Below are 19,079 nucleotides of genomic sequence, written 5' to 3' on the forward strand. Positions count from 1 at the left end.
GCCTGACACTGCAGTGCCACTCCTAGATGGGCCAGGTGTTTGTGTCGGCCACTTGTGTCGCTTAGCTTAGTCACACAGCGACCTTGGTGCGCCTCTTTTTTTCTTTGCATCATGTGCTGTTTGGGGACAATTTTTTTGAAGTGCCATCCTGCCTGACACTGCAGTGCCACTCCTAGATGGGCCAGATGTTTGTGTCGGCCACTTGTGTCGCTTAGCTTAGCCATCCAGCGACCTCGGTGCAAATTTTAGGACTAAAAATAATATTGTGAGATGTGAGGTGTTCAGAATAGACTGAAAATGAGTGTAAATTATGGTTATTGAGGTTAATAATACTATGGTATCAAAATGACCCCCAAATTCTATGATTTAAGCTGTTTTTGAGGGTTTTTTTGTAAAAAAAACACCCGAATCCAAAACACACCCGAATCCGACAAAAAAATTTCAGGGAGGTTTTGCCAAAACGCGTCCGAATCCAAAACACGGCCGCGGAACCGAATCCAAAACCAAAACACAAAACCCGAAAAATTTCCGGTGCACATCACTAGTTGTAAATGGCTAACAGCCCGACCAAGACAGACTTCTGTGGTATGCGGTTGTTAGGTCGACCACACGTAGGTCGACAGTCAATAAGTCGACCACTATTGGTCGACATGTATTAGATCGACATGGTTCAAAGGTCAACATTGACAAAATGTCGACATGGCAAAGTTCCACATCAGTTTTTCACTTTTTTTTTTTTTCATTTCTGGAACTTTTTCATACTTTACGGTCCATGTGAACTTTAATTGGGAATAGTAACCTGCCCGAAGCATGGCGAGTGAAGCGAGCCATTCGAAGGGACGCGGTGCACTGTTTGGGGTTCCTGCTGATTTTACGGAGAAAACAACACAAAAAATTAAATAAACTCATGTCGACCTTTAGTCCATGTCAACCTTATTCCTGTGTCGACCTAGTGCATGACGACCAATAGTGGTTGACCTAGTGACCGTCGTCCTAGTTAGAGAGTCGACCCAATGATCCACACCTGACTTCTGTAACCCCTCAAGTAAACCAGTCATTATGGGGCTGATCCTGCATTGGGAGCAAAGCCAAAAAAAGCTAGTAACTTTGTACATTGACAAACCATTCTTCAATACAATCAATGCAAACACTTTTTTTTTTTTTTGTATGCAGGGTAATTACTGGCTTCTCTTGCAGGTAGCTCACAAATGCTGGACATTTGTATTTTAACAATGCAAATTGGATTTCCGTTTTGACACTCCCATTTAAAATCTCAAGTTGGCCATACACCGAAAGATAATGGGGCCCATTTATCAAACAATATTTGCAGCTACTGTATTTCCTGAAAACAGGGGTTAGATGCAAATATTAAGTATCCCCCAGATGTATGTAGGAGTAATCTGATAATGTATGTGAGCAAATGACAATTGTCTGTTTGCTCCCAGTTCCTAGAAAACAGCTTACACATGTATCATTAGGAAATATTCTGACGATGTGAAATTCACTACATGTGTTGTTGGGTGGAGTTAAATGAGTTGCTCATGACAGAGAGGTGTCAGAACATACGTGTGAGCAGAGGTTAGAGAATGTTGCTAGTGGGATAACTGGTTTATCTACATCTCTACATAGGAGTGGCCTAACAGTAACTAGCACTCTAACATCCTGTGTCTGTCTGTGTGTCTCTGTGGTAAGTGTGTTCTCATATTTTCCCAAAATGTTCTGTTTTTGTACATTTATGGGCAGGAGTCCAAGTATATAGATAGGTGTTAGTGCTGTTTCCTCAGTATTGGATCATTGTATATTTAATGGTTTTGATATAAAGTTAAATGCACTTTTTGTCTGACTCAATGTTTGTGATGTCCAGGATCAGCCATTGTTCTACAAGCACCAACTGGCTACTGCAGGCTATGTTCCTATTGAAAATAAATCATGCTATACATGAATGCACATGATTTAAAGTCGTCCTCTACTGAGATTTTAGTATCTTTACTTAAATGTGTAATTAATATTGGTGATGTTTGTGTTTATGGTTACTTTTTACTTTTATTAGAATTATGCAGGTTTTATATCTATTAACCTTTGTGCGTGTATAATATATATTCTTTAGTAGTGTTTTGCATTGTATATATTTTTTTTATAATATAATATTTACATTGTACACTGTGAAGTACTTGCCAATTTTTGTTTTATCTGGTTATGGTGTATTAATGTTAACAGGCAAAAAGTGCAGTAAAAATAATAACATCACAGCTGAAGTGATGGGGTAAGTATTGCAGGACAGCTTTGAGCTGGGGAAGTGCCGTCCCCACTCCACTGCTCTCTCAGCAAAGGAAACACAACATATGTCACACATGTGCCCTTACCACCCATAACCCTGCACACCCTATTGTACCCTTACCCAGGGGCACTGACCGCTATGCTGGGCCCTGGTACAGGGAGGGGGTGTGGCCAGACCCCCTCCTTTAAATAATATTAAAAATGATATGTTAAGTGCAGTAGCGTGCACTGCATGGGGGGCATCAGTGTCTGATCCAACGGGGTGGGTGCGATGGCTTCCCTACACAGGGAGAGAGAGGACTGACTGCTGCAGCAGTCAGTCCTCTCTCTCCCTTCCCGAAGTGTGGCTTTCTGCAAAGGTGGAAGGGCAGTGGTGGGACCCTAGCCCCTCCAGCAGGCCCATGTAAAGAGTACCCGCTTCCCCTTACCCCAGTGACGTAACGTCATCCCAGTTACCCAGAGGCAATCTAAATGTTGTGCACTCCCTGCAAAAAATTTTTTTTTTTAGTTTAACTGCCCTTTCTATACTCGCCACTACATCACTGACCTTTTATACCCTACACTAACTGACCCCTACGTACCCTACATTGACCCATTCATATCCTACTCTAACTGACCCCTATGTATCCTACACTATAATACTGACCCCATTGTAGTTAAAACACACACACACACACACACACACACACACACACACACACACACACACACACACACACACACACACACACACACTGCCATTGATAGAAAAATAACACAGCGCATAGGCCACCACAGTGAAAATAATAAAACACATTGGCTTCACATGGAAAAATAACAAACACAATAGCGCTGATAGGAAAATGAAAGCTTAGCCTCTCAATGATCATACTGTCTAAGCCCCAGGCTGTGGCAGCTTAGCGCGTCTCTCCCTTTTTATTATAATTAGGGGCCCCTGTGTTGACCACCACTACCTTGGCCCCTGTGTGAGCCATGTCATCAACCTCCTCTCCCCCCCCCCCCCCCCTGCTTTTTTTGGTTCATACCATTTATTTTGGGCTGTCTGTGCCCACTGCTGGGTCTGCTGCTTTCCCGACTCTCATCTACAGACAGCGAGTCACCCTCTTTGCGTGCTCTCTCCAGGCCGGCTCCTCAGTCACCGTACAGCAGACTGCTAAGGTCGCAGTCGGATGTCACGTGACATCCGCGACACCTGATACCAGCACAGGCGACTGAGGCGAGCACCAGGTCTGGGTCAGAGGGGGAACGCTGATGCTGATCGGCCCTCTGCTCTGTGGTGACTGTTCTATTTAAGCAGGAAGTCCACGGTCAGGAGACAATGGAAAAGTCTAGTACCTCTTCGGGGCTGGAGCCCGGTGGCAACTGACTCCGTTGTCACTGGGAGTTCTGCCCCTGCCTTACCCTGCACACACTATGGTACCCTTACCAACCTGACCTTGCACCCAAAAATATGTCCTTATCGCCTAATCCTGCACACAATACTGTACCCCTTATCCATACCTCCCAACTGTCCTATTGTTTTGGGACTGTCCTGCTGTCCTACCCATGGGAGCAGTGGTGAATAGTCTTTTCACTGGAGATAGAGGGACTGGGAGCATGCCAGCACTGGGCACTCTCTCTTGGTGATGAAAATGGAGGCATGCGATCGCAGCACCCGTGCAGAGTTATGACCCTTTTTCACAGCCCACACCCCATTTTAGGCACATCGTCCTGCATTTCAGGCATCCGATGTTGGGATGTATACCTCATCACTTATTTATATCGCACGTTCCATTTCAAAATATGGAACACTGTAAAGAGACCTGTCTAGAGGATGTATTTGTAGGAGGGCGCTGAATAACATGAAAAGGATTCAAACACTTAACAAGTTGCACCATACTGAATTAAGAATGGATTCTTTGCTTCAGAAACTCTTATTTCAAAAAAGTATTTAACAGGTGCAAGTAACTATGGGGGTCATTCCGAGTTGATCGCTAGTGAAAAATGTATGCAGCGCAGTGATTAAGTGAAAAAGCGGCACTTCTGCACATGCAGTGCGCACGCACGCGCGACGTACTTTCACAACGGGCGATGTATTTTTACACAAGGTCTAGCGACGCTTTTCAGTCGCAATGCCAGCCGCAGAGTGATTGACAGGAAAGGGGCTTTTCTGGGTGTCCACTGACCGTTTTCAGGGAGTGTTTGGAAAAAAACGCAGGCATGCCAGGAAAAATGCAGGTGTGGCTAGCCGAACGCAGGGCGTGTTTGTGACGTCAAATCCGGAACTGAACAGTCTGAAGTGCTCGCAAGCTAGGAGTAGGTCTGGAGCTACTCTGACACTGCACTTTTTTTTTTTTTTTTCCAGCCGCTCTGCGATCCTTTCGTTTGCTCTTCTGCTAAGCTAAAATACACTCCCAGAGGGCGGCGGCTTAGCGTTTGCATGGCTGCTAAAAACTGCTAGCGAGTTATCAACTCGGAATGACCCCCTATGTTAGCAGTGGTACAAATCGCTATACTTGTAACCCAATGCATATACTTTATGATTATTATTTGTTGCTTTTCTGTATTATTAAAATGCGGATATTGACCACGGATATTGACCAGCTAAATAACAGGTATAATTATTCAATTCTGAGTACCCAAACAGGAGTTAAAGGATATGTCTCATATCAGCGTAGCTCCAATAGCAGCACATACCTAGACATACAATGATGGCAAAATCAATGTAATAATAGGATTTTACTTACCGGTAAATCTATTTCTCGTAGTCCGTAGAGGATGCTGGGACTCCGTAAGGACCATGGGGAATAGACGGGCTCCGCAGGAGATAGGGCACTTTAAGAAAGCTTTGGATTCTGGGTGTGCACTGGCTCCTCCCTCTATGGACAGTACGAGGAAGGATTTTTGTAAATCTAAGTGCGAGATTAATTCCAGCCACACCTATCACACCGTATAACTTGTGATAAACTACCCAGTTAACAGTATGAACAACAACATAGCCTCTGTCCAACCGATAAAACTACAACATAACCCTTATGTAAGCCATAACTATATACAAGTCATGCAGAAGAAGTCCGCACTTGGGATGGGCGCCCAGCATCCTCTATGAAAAATAGATTTACCGGTAAGTAAAATCCTATTTTCTCTAACGTCCTAGAGGATGCTGGGACTCCGTAAGGACCATGGGGATTATACCAAAGCTCCCAAACGGGCGGGAGAGTGCGGATGACTCTGCAGCACCGATTGAGCAAACAGGAGGTCCTCCTCAGCCAGGGTATCAAACTTATAGAACTTCGCAAAGGTGTTTGACCCCGACCAAGTAGCTGCTCGGCACAACTGTAATGCCGAGACCCCTCGGGCAGCCACCCAAGAAGAGCCCACCTTCCTAGTGGAATGGGCCTTAACCGATTTAGGCAATGGCAATCCTGCCGTAGAATGCGCCTGCTGAATCGTGTTACAGATCCAGCGAGCAATAGTCTGCTTTGCAGCAGGAGCGCCAACCTTGTTGGCCGCATACAGAACAAACCGAGCCTCAGTCTTCCTGATCCTAGCTGTTCTGGTCACATAAATCTTCAAAGCCCTGACCACATTCAGGGACTCGGAATCCTCCAAGTCCCGTGAAGCCACAGGCACGACAATAGGTTGGTTCATATGAAAAGATGAGACCACCTTGGGTAGAAATTGAGGACGAGTCCTCAACTCCGCCCTATCCACGTGAAAAACCAGGTATGGGCTTTTATGTGATAAAGCCGCCAATTCTGAAACACGCCTTGCCGAAGCTAATGCCAACAACATGACCACTTTCCAGGTGAGGTATTTCAACTCCACTGTTTTGAGTGGTTCAAACCAAGGGGACTTGAGGAAACGTAATACCACGTTAAGATCCCAAGGCGCCACCGGAGGTACAAAAGGAGGCTGAATATGCAGCACCCCCTTAACAAAAGACTGTATTTCAGGAAGAGAGGCCAATTCTCTTTGAAAGAAAATGGATAAGGCCGAAATTTGGACCTTTATGGACCCTAGTTTAAGGCCCAAATTCACTCCTGTTTGAAGGAAGTGAAGTAGACGGCCCAAATGGAACTCCTCCATAGGAGCAGCTCTGACCTCACACCAAGAAACATATTTTCGCCATATACGGTGATAATGTTTTGATGTCACGTCCTTCCTAGCCTTGATCAGGGTAGGAATGACCTCTTCCGGAATCCCTTTTTCCGCTAGGATCCGGCGTTCAACCGCCATGCCGTCAAACGCAGCCGCGGTAAGTCTTGGAACAGACAGGGCCCCTGCTGCAGCAGGTCCTGCCTTAGAGGAAGAGGCCACGGATCTTCTGTGAGCAACTCTTGCAGCTCCGGATACCAAGTCCTCCGTGGCCAATCTGGAACAATGAGGATTGTTCTGACCCTGCTTATTCTTATTATTCTCAACACCTTGGGTATGAGAGGTAGAGGAGGAAACACATAGACCGATCTGAACACCCAAGGTGTCACCAGAGCTTCTACCGCTACCGCCTGAGGGTCTCTTGACCTGGCGCAATACCGCTTCAGCTTTTTGTTGAGACGGGATGCCATCATGTCTATCTGAGTCAGTCCCCACCGACCCGTGATCTGTGCGAAGACTTCCTGATGAAGTCCCCACTCTCCCGGATGCAGGTCGTGCCTGCTGAGGAAGTCCGCCTCCCAGTTGTCCACCCCCGGGATGAACACTGCTGATAGTGCGCTTACATGGCCTTCCGCCCAGCGTAGAATCCTGGTCGCTTCTGCCATGGCCACTCTGCTCCTTGTTCCGCCTTGCCGGTTTACATGAGCCAATGCCGTGACATTGTCCGACTGAATCAGAACCGGTTTGTCCCGAAGCAATTTCTCCGCCTGACGTAGGGCGTTGTATATGGCCCTCAACTCCAGGACGTTAATGTGGAGACAAGTCTCTAGATTTGACCAGAGACCTTGGAAATTTCTTCCTAGCGTGACCGCTCCCCAGCCTCGGAGGCTTGCGTCCGTGGTCACCAGGACCCAGTCCTGAATGCCGAACCTGCGACCCTCTAGTAGGTGAGCACTGTGCAGCCACCACAGGAGAGAGACCCTGGTCCTGGGAGACAGGGTTATCCTTTGATGCATTTGTAAATGGGACCCGGACCATTTGTCCAATAGGTCCCATTGAAAGGTCCTCGCATGGAACCTGTCGAAGGGGATGGCCTCGTATGAAGCCACCATCTTCCCCAGAACCCGTATGCAATGATGCACTGAAACCATTTTTGGCTTCAATAGGTTCCTGACCAGGGCTATGAGCTCCTGAACCTTTTCCATCGGAAGAAAAACCCTCTTCTGGTCTGTGTCTAGAATCAGGCCCAAAAAGGTCAGACGCGTTGCAGGGCCTAGCTGGGACTTCGGTATATTGAGAATCCAGCCGTGCATTTGCAACGTCTTCATGGACAGAGACGCGCTGTCCAGCAACTTCTCCCGAGATCTCGCCTTTATGAGGAGATCGTCCAAGTATGGGATAATTGTGACACCCTGCTCGCGCAGGAGCACCATCATTTCCGCCATTACCTTGGTGAAATTTCTCTGGGCCGTGGAAAGCCCAAACGGCAACGTCTGAAATTGGTAGTGACAGTCCTGTACTGCAAATCTCGAACGCCTGGGGAGGGGGGAATATCGGAACATGAAGGTATGCATCCTTTATGTCCAGGGACACCATCCAATCCCCCCCCTCCAGGCTGGCGATGACCGCCCTGAGTGATTCCATTTTGAACTTGAATCTCTTCAAGTACAGGTTCAGGGATTTTAGATTTTAAAATGGGTCTGACCGAACCGTCCGGTTTCGGGACCACAAACAGGGTTGAGTAATATCCCTCTCCTTGTTGGAGATGAGGAACTTTGACTATCGCCTGTTGAATATACAATTTTTGGATTGCAGCTAACACTAGCTCCCTCTCTGACGGGGAAGTCGGCAGAGCCGATTTGAAAAACCGGCGAGGAGGCATGTCTTCGAATTCCAGTCTGAATCCCTGAGAAACAATCTCTAATGCCCAGGGATCCACCTGCGAGTGAACCCAGACGTGGCTGAAAAATCGAAGACGTGCCCCCACTTGATCTGCCTCCCCCCGGGAAGCCCCAGTGTCATGCAGTGGACTTTGCAGATGCAGGGGAGGACTTCTGCTCCTGGGGACTAGCTGCGTGCAGATTTTTTCCCTTGCCTTTACCTCTGGCAAAAAAGGATGATCCCCGTACCTTCTTGCTCTTATTGGAACGAAAGGACTGCATCTGATAATGGGGTACCTTCTTAGCATGCTGCGGGGGAACATACGGTAAAAAAATCGATTTACCGGCCGTAGCAGTAGAGACAAGGTCCGAGAGGCCGTCTCCAAACAACTCCTCCCCCTTGTAAGGTAATGACTCCATATGCCGCTTTGAGTCAGCGTCTCCCGTCCACAAGAGTAGCCTAGCAGAAATAGACATAGCGTTTATTCTGGAGCTTAGTAAACAAATGTCTCTTTGAGCATCTCTCATATACAAGGCAGCATCTCTGATATGCTCTATGGTCATTAAAATCATTTTAATTGGCATCCCTATCTAAGGTGTCAAGCTCCGTAGATAAGGAATCTGCCCATGCCACGACCGCACTACAAACCCATGCCGACGCCATAGCCGGTCTAACAATAGTACCTGAATGTGTGTAAATGTGCTTCATGGTAATTTCCTGCTTGCGATCAGCAGGATCCTTGAGGGAAGCTGCATCCTGAGAGGGTAGTGCCACCTTCTTGGATAAGCGTGTCAGTGCCTTATCTGCTTTAGGCGAAGATTCCCATCGTATCCTATCCTTTCGTGGAAAGGGATACGCCACAAGAATCCTTTTGGGAACTTGTAGTCTCCTATCTGGAGATTCCCAAGCCTTTTTCGCACAATTCGCTTAGCTCAAATGAGGACGGAAAAGTAACCTCAGGCTTTTTCCCTTTATACATGTGTACCCTCGTGTCAGGGACAGGGGGTTCCTCAGTGATATGCAAAACCTCTTTAATGGCAATCATGTAACGAATACCCTTTGCCACCTTCGGCTGTAATTTTGCATCTTCATAGTCGACACTAGAGTCAGTATCTGTGTCGGTATCTGTGTCATCGACCTGGGATATGGTGCGCTTTTGAGACCCCGAAGGTCCTGGCGCCACAGGGACAGGCATGGTCTAGCTACCTGACTGATCCCTAGCTTCAGCCTTGTCTAACCTTTTATGCAGTAAATTTACATTTGCATTTAAGACATTCCGCATATCCCCCCCTGCGCCCTGCACCCTTACAGTGACCGGAGTGTGTGAGGTGTGTGGAGCAATGACGCACAGTTGCAATGCTGTGCGTTACCTCAGTGAAGCTCTGAAGGCTTCTGCCGCCTGAGACGTCTTCTGACTTCTTTTCTTCTGGCTCTGTGAGGAGAACGGCGGCGCGGCTCTGGGGTGAACGCCCAGGACGAACCTGTGTTCACCCCCTCTGGAGCTAATGGTGTCCAGTAGCCGAGGAACCAGAGCCCATCATTTAAGTAGGTCTGCCCCTCTCTCCTCAGTCCCTTGATGCAGGGAGCCTGTTGCCAGCAGTGCTCCCTGTAAAAAAATAGAGAAAAATCCAATCAATATGCAGAGAGGTACCAGCGCTATGAGTTGTGTCGCCAATTATTCAATAAATCAATTACCACTGGATCAGTTAGAAATTTTAATAAACATAATTATCACATAAATTAAAAACGTGAAAATGAGGTATTTAGGAGTTAACCATACAGTTAAAATATAGATTGCAATGTGATTAAAAAAAAAAATATATAGGAATTGGCTCTGAGGTGATATTGATTCAAATTGCTGGAAAGGACCCAACCATTAATGTAGTGATCCCGGACTTAATAAAGTGCAGATTTCCTCCTCCTTAGAATTATTTGTGCAGTCAGCTGGTAATACCCTTAATAGTACCTCTCACACAGTTCCATATAAAGATGGTGATGATTGCTCGTCTGTGCAGATATTCAAGGGGTTTCCATAATCTTGCTGGTTGTGCTAAAAAGGAGTGGTTTGCAGGTGAAGTCCTTGGAAATCCAAGTGTGCAATAAAGTCCTTATCTGGATCAAACTGGACAAAGGTTGGGATTCCACAGCAGTGCCTTAACGCGTTTCCCTGAGCCAGGTCGCTCAGCTTCTTCAGATAAGGACTTTATTGCACACTTGGATTTCCAAGGACTTCACCTGCAAACCACTCCTTTTTAGCACAACCAGCAGGATTATGGAAACCCCTTGAATATTTGCACAGACGAGCAATCATCACCATCTTTATATGGAACTGTGTGAGAGGTACTATTAAGGGTATTACCAGCTGACTGCACAAATAATTCTAAGGAGGAGGAAATCTGCACTTTATTAAGTCCGGGATCACTACATTAATGGTTGGGTCCTTTCCAGCAATTTGAATCAATATCACCTCAGAGCCAATTCTTATTTTTATTTATTTATTTTTTTATCACATTGCAATCTATATTTTAACTGTATGGTTAACTCCTAAATACCTCATTTTCACGGTTTTAATTTATGTGATAATTATGTTTATTAAAATTTCTAACTGATCCAGTGGTAATTGATTTATTGAATAATTGGCGACACAACTCATAGCGCTGGTACCTCTCTGCATATTGTTTATTTTTTAGCGGGGTCTGACAAACCCCTCCCAGCTGCTGTGGTATTTTTAGTGGGTAATATATTTATTAAAAATCCAAACAAAAATGCTTTCTAGGCAGAGAACTCAGGGGAGCTCATTTCCCTCTGGGCACAGTGTAAAACTGAGGTCTGGAGGAGGGGCATAGAGGGAGGAGCCAGTGCACACCCAGAATCCAAAGCTTTCTTAAAGTGCCCTATCTCCTGCAGAGCCCGTCTATTCCCCATGGTCCTTACGGAGTCCCAGCATCCTCTAGGACGTTAGAGAAATTAGCATAATATTACAAACGTATATTTATATTGCAGAATCCCAACACGTGCTGGGTAAGTATTCTAACCCTAACCCTCTCCACCCGCAGCCCAACCATAACCCTCCCCACCCGCAGCCTAACCATAACCCTCCCCACCCGCCGCCTAACCATAAACCTCCCCACCCGCCGCCTAACCATAACCCTCCCCACCCGCCGCCTAACCATAACCCTCCAGACCCGCCGCCTAACCATAACCCTCCAGACCCGCAGCCTAACCATAACCCTCCCCACCCGCAGTCTAACCATAACCCTCCCCACCCGCAGTCTAACCATAACCCTCTCCACCCGCAGCCTAACCATAACCCTCTCCACCCGCAGTGCCTAACCCTCTTGGCGCCTCTTCCAAATCCCCCACCCACACACCTCCCACGCTCAGGATGCTGACAGTCAGGATTCCGGCACCGGCATTGTAATAGATGTTGGTATCCTGGCGTTGGTCTTCTGAACAGTTTTGGGATTCTGACCACCGGTATCCCGAACACTTTATTTATATATATATATATATATATATATATATATATATATATATATATATATATATATATACACGGCACTCACACAGACCTTATCTAAACAACTTCAAGTCGATATTATATTACTTCAGGGGGGTTGTACCAGCGCACTGGGCAGATGAGCTCGGCGAGCTGCTTACAAAATAGGGTGACTAGCCTACAGGAACAAGTAACAATTCATGGGTTGTAGCGCTCAACCTATATGAGTATGTAAATAATAATGCTGTGAAACTAGACGAAATTTCAGAAAAATGAATTGAAGTTTTATTGCTAAAGGACATAAATGTATATTTCGTATACATGCATTGAGAAAATAAGGATAGAAATAAAGAATATAAAAAAATATACATATAATATATATATATATATATATATATATATATATATATATATATATATATATGTTGCTTGGACAAACTAAATATATATATATAAGTCAAGAAAAAGGACCAAAATGAAAAAAAGGGGAAGAAAGTCTATTTAGCTGTGACCCAGCTGATTGTGTTAATCCGAGTGATTATGTGGTAATAAAAGTCATTTAGAGAGTAGTCAGCGGCGTCCCGCTGACTATACGGCTCGAGCAGCTGATGGTTCCTGGCTTACGGTGATTGCGGTGTTTCCCCGGGGTTCAAGGTGCGCCTGGTGCGGGGAGGGTAAGGGGACAGGGAGCACTGGAATACACAGGCCCCGTGGGAAGGGATGCACTCACTCTGTCCTGGTTCGGACAGTGATGGGAGATCCGGCCACCACAGGGACTGATCTGGCGGCGATTAGCAGTGTGGGCTTGTTTAGAGCCGTCACTGTACTTCGTCCGCCGGGACCGGAGCTGCTGAACCTATCTCTCCCCCCTCCTCCGCTGATCGGCTCGGCAAAAACACCCCACCGGCTTACCTCTTCTCCTTCGGGTTTTTCTCCGTCGCTGATGTCTTCTTCCGGGTAGGGGAGTCACGTGACCCCCGCTCGGCAGTGTCTTGAAGGATTTCTACGGCCCGTACTGTCAGTACGGTATCGATGTGAGTGTGGTAATTGGTAGTATATGCCCAACGCGTTTCAACCCTCTAGGGGTCTTCTTCCAGGGATTTGTATGTAATGTTCACCGGTCGTCTCACCCTTTAAAAGGGGGAATGGTTCAGTCTCATTGGTTCACATGTCGGTGTCCGCCTTCTTGTGATTTTTTTCTGTTTCTATTGGTCTATCTCAACCTCAATCATGTTAGACAGACATAGAAAGGGAGCTTGGAGTATAATCATTGTGTGGGATGAGAACGCAACTCCTTAGGTATTTTTCTTGTTAATATGGAGTGTTAGTGGTCGTATTATTATTAAACCTACTTAGTTGGTGGTGTAATCTGATCTCCCCGCTTATCATCATTTTAAATGTATGTGTTAGTATCATAGGCTCAAGTGTTGATATGCTAATGCATTACTTTTTCTGACACATATTGCATTATCATAGTGGTGTCTCAAAAAGTGGACAATGAATGGTTGATTGAGAGTGTAACTAAATTTCTTGAGATTGGGATGTGAAATAAAAGGAATATATGGTATTGGACATGGTCAGTCTCCTATAGCCGTATGCATTATAGTGAAGCTGTCTCATGTAGGATTGATGTAAATACGTTTTTCTCTTGTTCTTTGCCCATAGTGACGGGGGTGGTGGGGTGGGGAAGGGAGGATAAAATGAGGGGGGGGGGGGGGGGCATGAAAAGAGTAGTTATTGTCTAGTGTATGTTAGTATGGTAAGGGTGTGAATCTAATCGCAGATGCGTCAATGATTGCAAATAATGGCCTTCACTTCATTATCCAGGTTATGTCCCTGTGGTGCAAAAGTCTTGAGTTCAAAAATCCATCTCAACTCTGTTGTATTCATGTGATGCAAAAAGTCTCCACCCCTCCAATTTTGTTGTACTCCTTGTATGCCCATGAACTTCAGAGTATTTGGTTCACTATTGTGCATTTCTTTATAATGTCGTGATAGACTATGATCTTCATAGCCCTTTTTGATATTCCTTATATGTTCATTTATTCGCATCTTGAGTGGTCTTGCTGTCCTTCCTACATACTGTTTTTTGCATGGACATTCTAGGAGATAAATAACCCCTTTGCTGGTGCAGGTTAATCTTTCTTTCACTTGGTACTTCTTGTTAGTGGTATGTGATGTGAATTCTGAAATTGGTTTTGTACTTCGCATTTTTGCGTTCCTGCATCCTTGGCAGAACCCGCAAAAATAGAAGCCGCTCTTGGGAATGCTTCCATCTACACTGGTTTGTCTCAAAGCTTGTGGAGGTATGTGGTTGTGAACTAGATTTTTCTTGATGTCTGGTGCTTTTCTAAATACGAACTTGGGTCCTGTTGGTAAAATGTCATTGAGAATTTCATCTTGTAATAACAGTGGCCAATGTTTCTTAATGATGTGTCTTACTTGGTTGACTTGTCCTGAATAGTTCGTTATGAAAGGGATATTGTCGTCATGGTGTCTCTCTTCTTGTTCCTTGTCTTTATAACTGAGTAATTTTGCTCTATCTGTTGTTGTCACCTCTTCAAAAGCCTGTATGACCTGATCAGTCTTGTATAGTTTGTCTGTGAATTTAACAGCTAATTCCTGACCTTGTGTGTGATAGTCTTCTAATTTTGAGCAGTTCCTACGTATTCTTAAAAATTGTCCCTTAGGTACAGTTTGAAGCCAGCTGGGGTGGTGCCAGCTGGTGGCCAGGATGAAGCTATTGACATCCACAGGTTTCTGGTAAGTCTTGGTGTGAATTTGTCCTTCGTCAATGAAAATGTTAAGATCAAGAAACTCTACACTAATTTTACTGTAGTTCGTGGTGAACTTTAGATTGTTGGTATTGGAGTTCATGTAGTGTAAAAATTCTGTTAGTGACTGTTCATCACCCCGCCAGATGATTAAGATGTCGTCGATATAGCGTCTCCAGAGCACGAGACTCGTCCCAAGCTCGGGATTGGACCAGATGTTGAGGTCTTCCCACCAACTCATGAAGAGATTGGCGTAGCTTGGGGCGAATCTCGTGCCCATGGCGGTACCCCTAGCCTGAAGGTAAAATTGGTTTTCAAACCAGACATCGTTGTGTCGTAAAATGAATGTTATGCTGTCGAGCGTAAATTTTATTTGAGCTGATGTCATGCTGTTGTCCTTGTGTAGATGATAATCTATGCTGGCTATTCCTTGATCGTGATCTATCACCGTATATAGAGATGTTATGTCAGTTGTGACTAACCACAGATCATCATCCCATTTTATGTCTTGTAGGAGATTGAGGATATGTGTAGTGTCTCTCAAATAAGACTATTGTTGTTGGACGTATGGTTGTAAGATGGTATCTAGATATTCGGAAAGGTGTGATGTCAAGGATCCTATACCTGATATTATGGGTCTCCCTGGGGGATGAATGGAATTTTTGTGTACTTTCGGTAAATAGTAGAAAACTGGGATTATTGGATGTTGTGTGTGGATGAAGTCCTGTTTGTCACAACTGAGGGCCTGAGCTGACGGGAGGCAGCCTCAGTTGTAGGGGCTGAGGTGTAATGGAACCTGGCAGGTTGTATCAGACCCCTAGACATATAGAAGAATTGCCCGAAGGCGTGACCACGACAACCAGGAATAAAAGTCAATGATGTTTATTTATGACAAACTCCATGCATCACAGTAGCAGTAAAAGAACATAAAAATCAGCAGAGAAATAATAATACAGTTCCTGGGTACTACAGGGTGGCAGGGGCCACAGAGCTCTGGTGGTATGAGACAGTTCTTATTATCTGCAAGTTGGAAAGTCCTTACCAGGCTCAACTGTAGCAATGAGGAAAGCCCAGGGTCGTACCAGCTGGTGTTCCAGGGAAAGCTGGACTGCTGTAGATAAAATGCTGCTGTGGGTACTGGTTAGAACCAGACAGGTGTTGGCACGGAGTGGATACTGGCTGGAACCAGTTAAATAGTAAATAAAGCTTGAGAGCGATGCAATATAGATGAAATGTAGATTTGAGAACGGAGAAATAATAAGACCGGTGGAGAGAGGTAAACTGCAGAAAGGACACCGGCCCTTTAAGAGAAGCTGTACACTGCTGGAAGCTGGGCTGGAAGCAGGTGATTGTTGTAGCTGGAAACAGGTGAGTCCAGAATGGATCGGAGAGTCAGGCTACACCGCAGGTGGAATGCTGGTGCGGGTCTCTATAGCAGAAGTCTGGAGACAGGAGCTGGAACCTGGAAGATAATCACAGGAGAGAGACAAACTGGAACTAGGTTTGACAACCAAAGCACTGACGCCTTCCTTGCTCAGGCACAACCTATTTATACCTGCAGCAAGGAAGGCATTGGCTAGGCAATTATGCAAATTAATAATACTGACAACGGATTGGTAGGAATGATCAGCTGACAGAATCCAAGATGGCTGCGCCCATGCAGACACTTGGAGGGAAGTTTGGATTGCAATCCATGTGGTCTGGAAAACAGCAATGGCGGCGCCGGCCACCAGAGACAGGAGACGCCAGGCTGACAGATGCACATCCGACCACGCGGACACAGCGGAGGCCGCGGCTGGCGTAATCGCCACTCTGAATGCAGAAGCTCAGGGACGGCGGCGGAGGCCGTGGGAGACGCCATGCCAGATGTATAAGGCGTTACTGTGACTGCGTCCAGAGAGACAGGAGAGGATGCGGGAATGTGCACATCAGGATGACAGATGGGATCCGGTCCTGGAGCGCTGAGCCAGCCTTAGGAGGCATCTGATAGGTAAGAAATGGCGTCCAGATACCCGGATCGTGACAGCACCCCCCCCTTTAGGAGTGGCCCCAGGACACTTCTTTGGCTTTTGAGGAAACTTGGAATGGAATCTCCGGACCAAGGCAGGAGCATGGACATCAGAAGCATTGGTCCATGAACGTTCCTCAGGGCCATAACCCTTCCAGTCAATAAGATACTGAAGTTGACCGTAACGGTGACGTGAGTCCAGGATCTTGGCTACTTCATACTCAACGCCTCGTTGAGTTTGGACTTTCGGAGTTGGAGGAAGTGAGGAATGAAACCGATTCAAGATTAGCGGTTCCAACAGGGAAACATGGAATGTCCTGGGTATCTTTAAGAAGGGAGGCAACTGGAGTCTGTAAGCAACAGGATTGATGACTTGATCAATTTTAAAAGGACCGATGTAGCGAGGTGCAAACTTCATACTGGGAACTCTTAACCTCAAATTCTTTGTGGATAACCATACCCAATCACCCACCTTGAGAGCAGGAACTGCTCGACGCTTCTTATCCGCAAACTTCTTGTACCTGAACGATGCCTTGAGCAGAGCTGATCGTACGCTCTTCCAGATATTGGCAAACTGATGCAAGGTGATATCCACTGCGGGAACAGAAGTTGCTGGAAGCGGTTGGAACTCAGGGACTTTAGGGTGGAATCCAAAGTTGGTGAAGAATGGTGTTGAAGAAGATGAAGAATGATACTGGTTGTTATGACAGAACTCGGCCCAGGGAAGTAATTGAACCCAGTCATCTTGAGAGGAGGACACATAGATGCGGAGGAAGGACTCCAAGTCCTGATTCACCCTCTCAGTTTGACCATTGGTCTGAGGATGGTAAGCCGTGGAAAACTTTAGCTTGACTTGGAGGACTTGACATAAACTTCGCCAGAATTTGGCTGTGAATTGAACTCCTCGATCTGAGATAATTTCTTCTGGATGACCGTGGAGTCGAAAGATCTCTTGTATGAACACTTGAGCCAACTTGGAAGCTGACGGAAGACCGGTGAGAGGAATGAAGTGTGCCATCTTGGTGAACCGGTCAACTACCACCCAGATGGTATTAAACTTGTTGCACATGGGCAAATCTGTAATAAAATCCATCGACAAATGGGTCCATGGTCGACGGGGAACAGATAGTGGAACCAGTTGCCCCGCAGGCGACTGGCGGGATACTTTATGTTGAGCACACTTTGGGCAAGATGCAATAAACTCCAAAACGTCCTTTTTCAGAGTTGGCCACCAATAGGACCTAGAGATAAACTCCAGGGTTTTTTGGATACCTGTATGTCCGGCAAAGCGGGAAGCATGGGCCCAATGCATGAGCTTCTTCCTTAGTGTCGGCTTCACAAAACTTTTCCCTGATGGGGGCGTAGAGTCCATCCCTACCGTGGAGAATGCCAACGGATTTATAATAGGATGCTTGTCTGAAGACTCTGACTCATTTTCTTGCTCCCATGAGCGGGAAAGGGCATCGGCCTTGCGATTCTGAGAGCCCGGACAGAACTGGAGTTTAAAGTCGAACCTGGAAAAGAAAAGTGCCCATCTGGCCTGACGAGGGTTGAGACATTGTGCGCCTTTCAGATATAGAAGGTTCTTGTGGTCTGTAAGGATGGTGATTGAATGAGAAGCTCCCTCCAACAGATATCTCCACTCCTCTAGAGCGAGCTTGATAGCTAGCAACTCCTGGTCGCCAATGGCATAGTTGCGCTCCGCTGGGGAGAACTTCCGTGAGAAGAAACTGCAAGGATGTAAATGGCCATCTTTAGCCCTCTGAGAGAACACCGCTCCTACTCCAACGGAGGAGGCATCCACCTCTAAGATGAAAGGAGAGTCGATGTCAGGCTGTTTCAGGACAGGCGCAGAGATGAACCTCTGTTTTAAAAGATGAAAAGCTTGCATGGCTTCTTCAGACCACTTGGACGGGTTAGCACCCTTCTTGGTGAAAGCAGTAATAGGCGCCACAATGGTGGAAAAGTCTCGTATAAACTTTCGGTAATAATTGGCGAACCCTAAGAACCTCTGGACCCCTTTGAGGGTTAAGGGTACCGGCCAATTCTGGATTGCTTGTAGTTTCTCAGGATCCATCTCTTGTCCGGAACCGGACACAATGTACCCTAGAAACGGAATGGACTTGACTTCAAAGACGCATTTCTCTAATTTGCAATAGAGATGATTGACACGGAGACGGGACAGAACCTCCTTTACCCAAAAACGATGTTCCTCTAAATTGTTGGCAAAAATGAGGATATCATCTAGATATAGATAGACCACGACATGACGGTATAGAATGTCTCTGAAGATCTCATTGACGAAATGCTGGAAGACAGCTGGAGCATTGCTCAATCCGAAGGGCATGACGAGGTACTCATAATGTCCGTCACGGGTGTTAAATGCGGTCTTCCACTCGTCACCCTCACGGATCCGGATGAGATTGTATGCACCTCTCAAGTCCAGCTTTGTAAAGATGGTAGCTCCGCTAACTCTGTCAAAGAGCTCAGTAATCAGGGGTAAAGGATAGCGGTTCTTGATGGTAATGTCGTTCAAACCTCTGTAGTCGATGCACGGCCGCAG

At 46.1% G+C, this 19,079-nt stretch overlaps 1 protein-coding gene across 1 annotated transcript in view; it reads left to right on the plus strand.

Annotated features, from left to right (window-relative positions):
* Positions 1 to 1,533: 1,533 nt before the first annotated feature.
* Positions 1,534 to 19,079, plus strand: part of LOC135033530 (cell cycle control protein 50B-like) — a 77,208-nt gene continuing 59,662 nt past the window's right edge. The window contains exon 1 of the mRNA XM_063954189.1: positions 1,534 to 1,687. The gene's annotated coding sequence lies outside the window, so the exon portion shown is untranslated. The remainder of the gene's footprint in view (positions 1,688 to 19,079) is intronic.

The sequence above is a fragment of the Pseudophryne corroboree genome, chromosome 2 (genome assembly GCF_028390025.1).
Source record: "Pseudophryne corroboree isolate aPseCor3 chromosome 2, aPseCor3.hap2, whole genome shotgun sequence".
NCBI lineage: Eukaryota > Metazoa > Chordata > Amphibia > Anura > Myobatrachidae > Pseudophryne > Pseudophryne corroboree.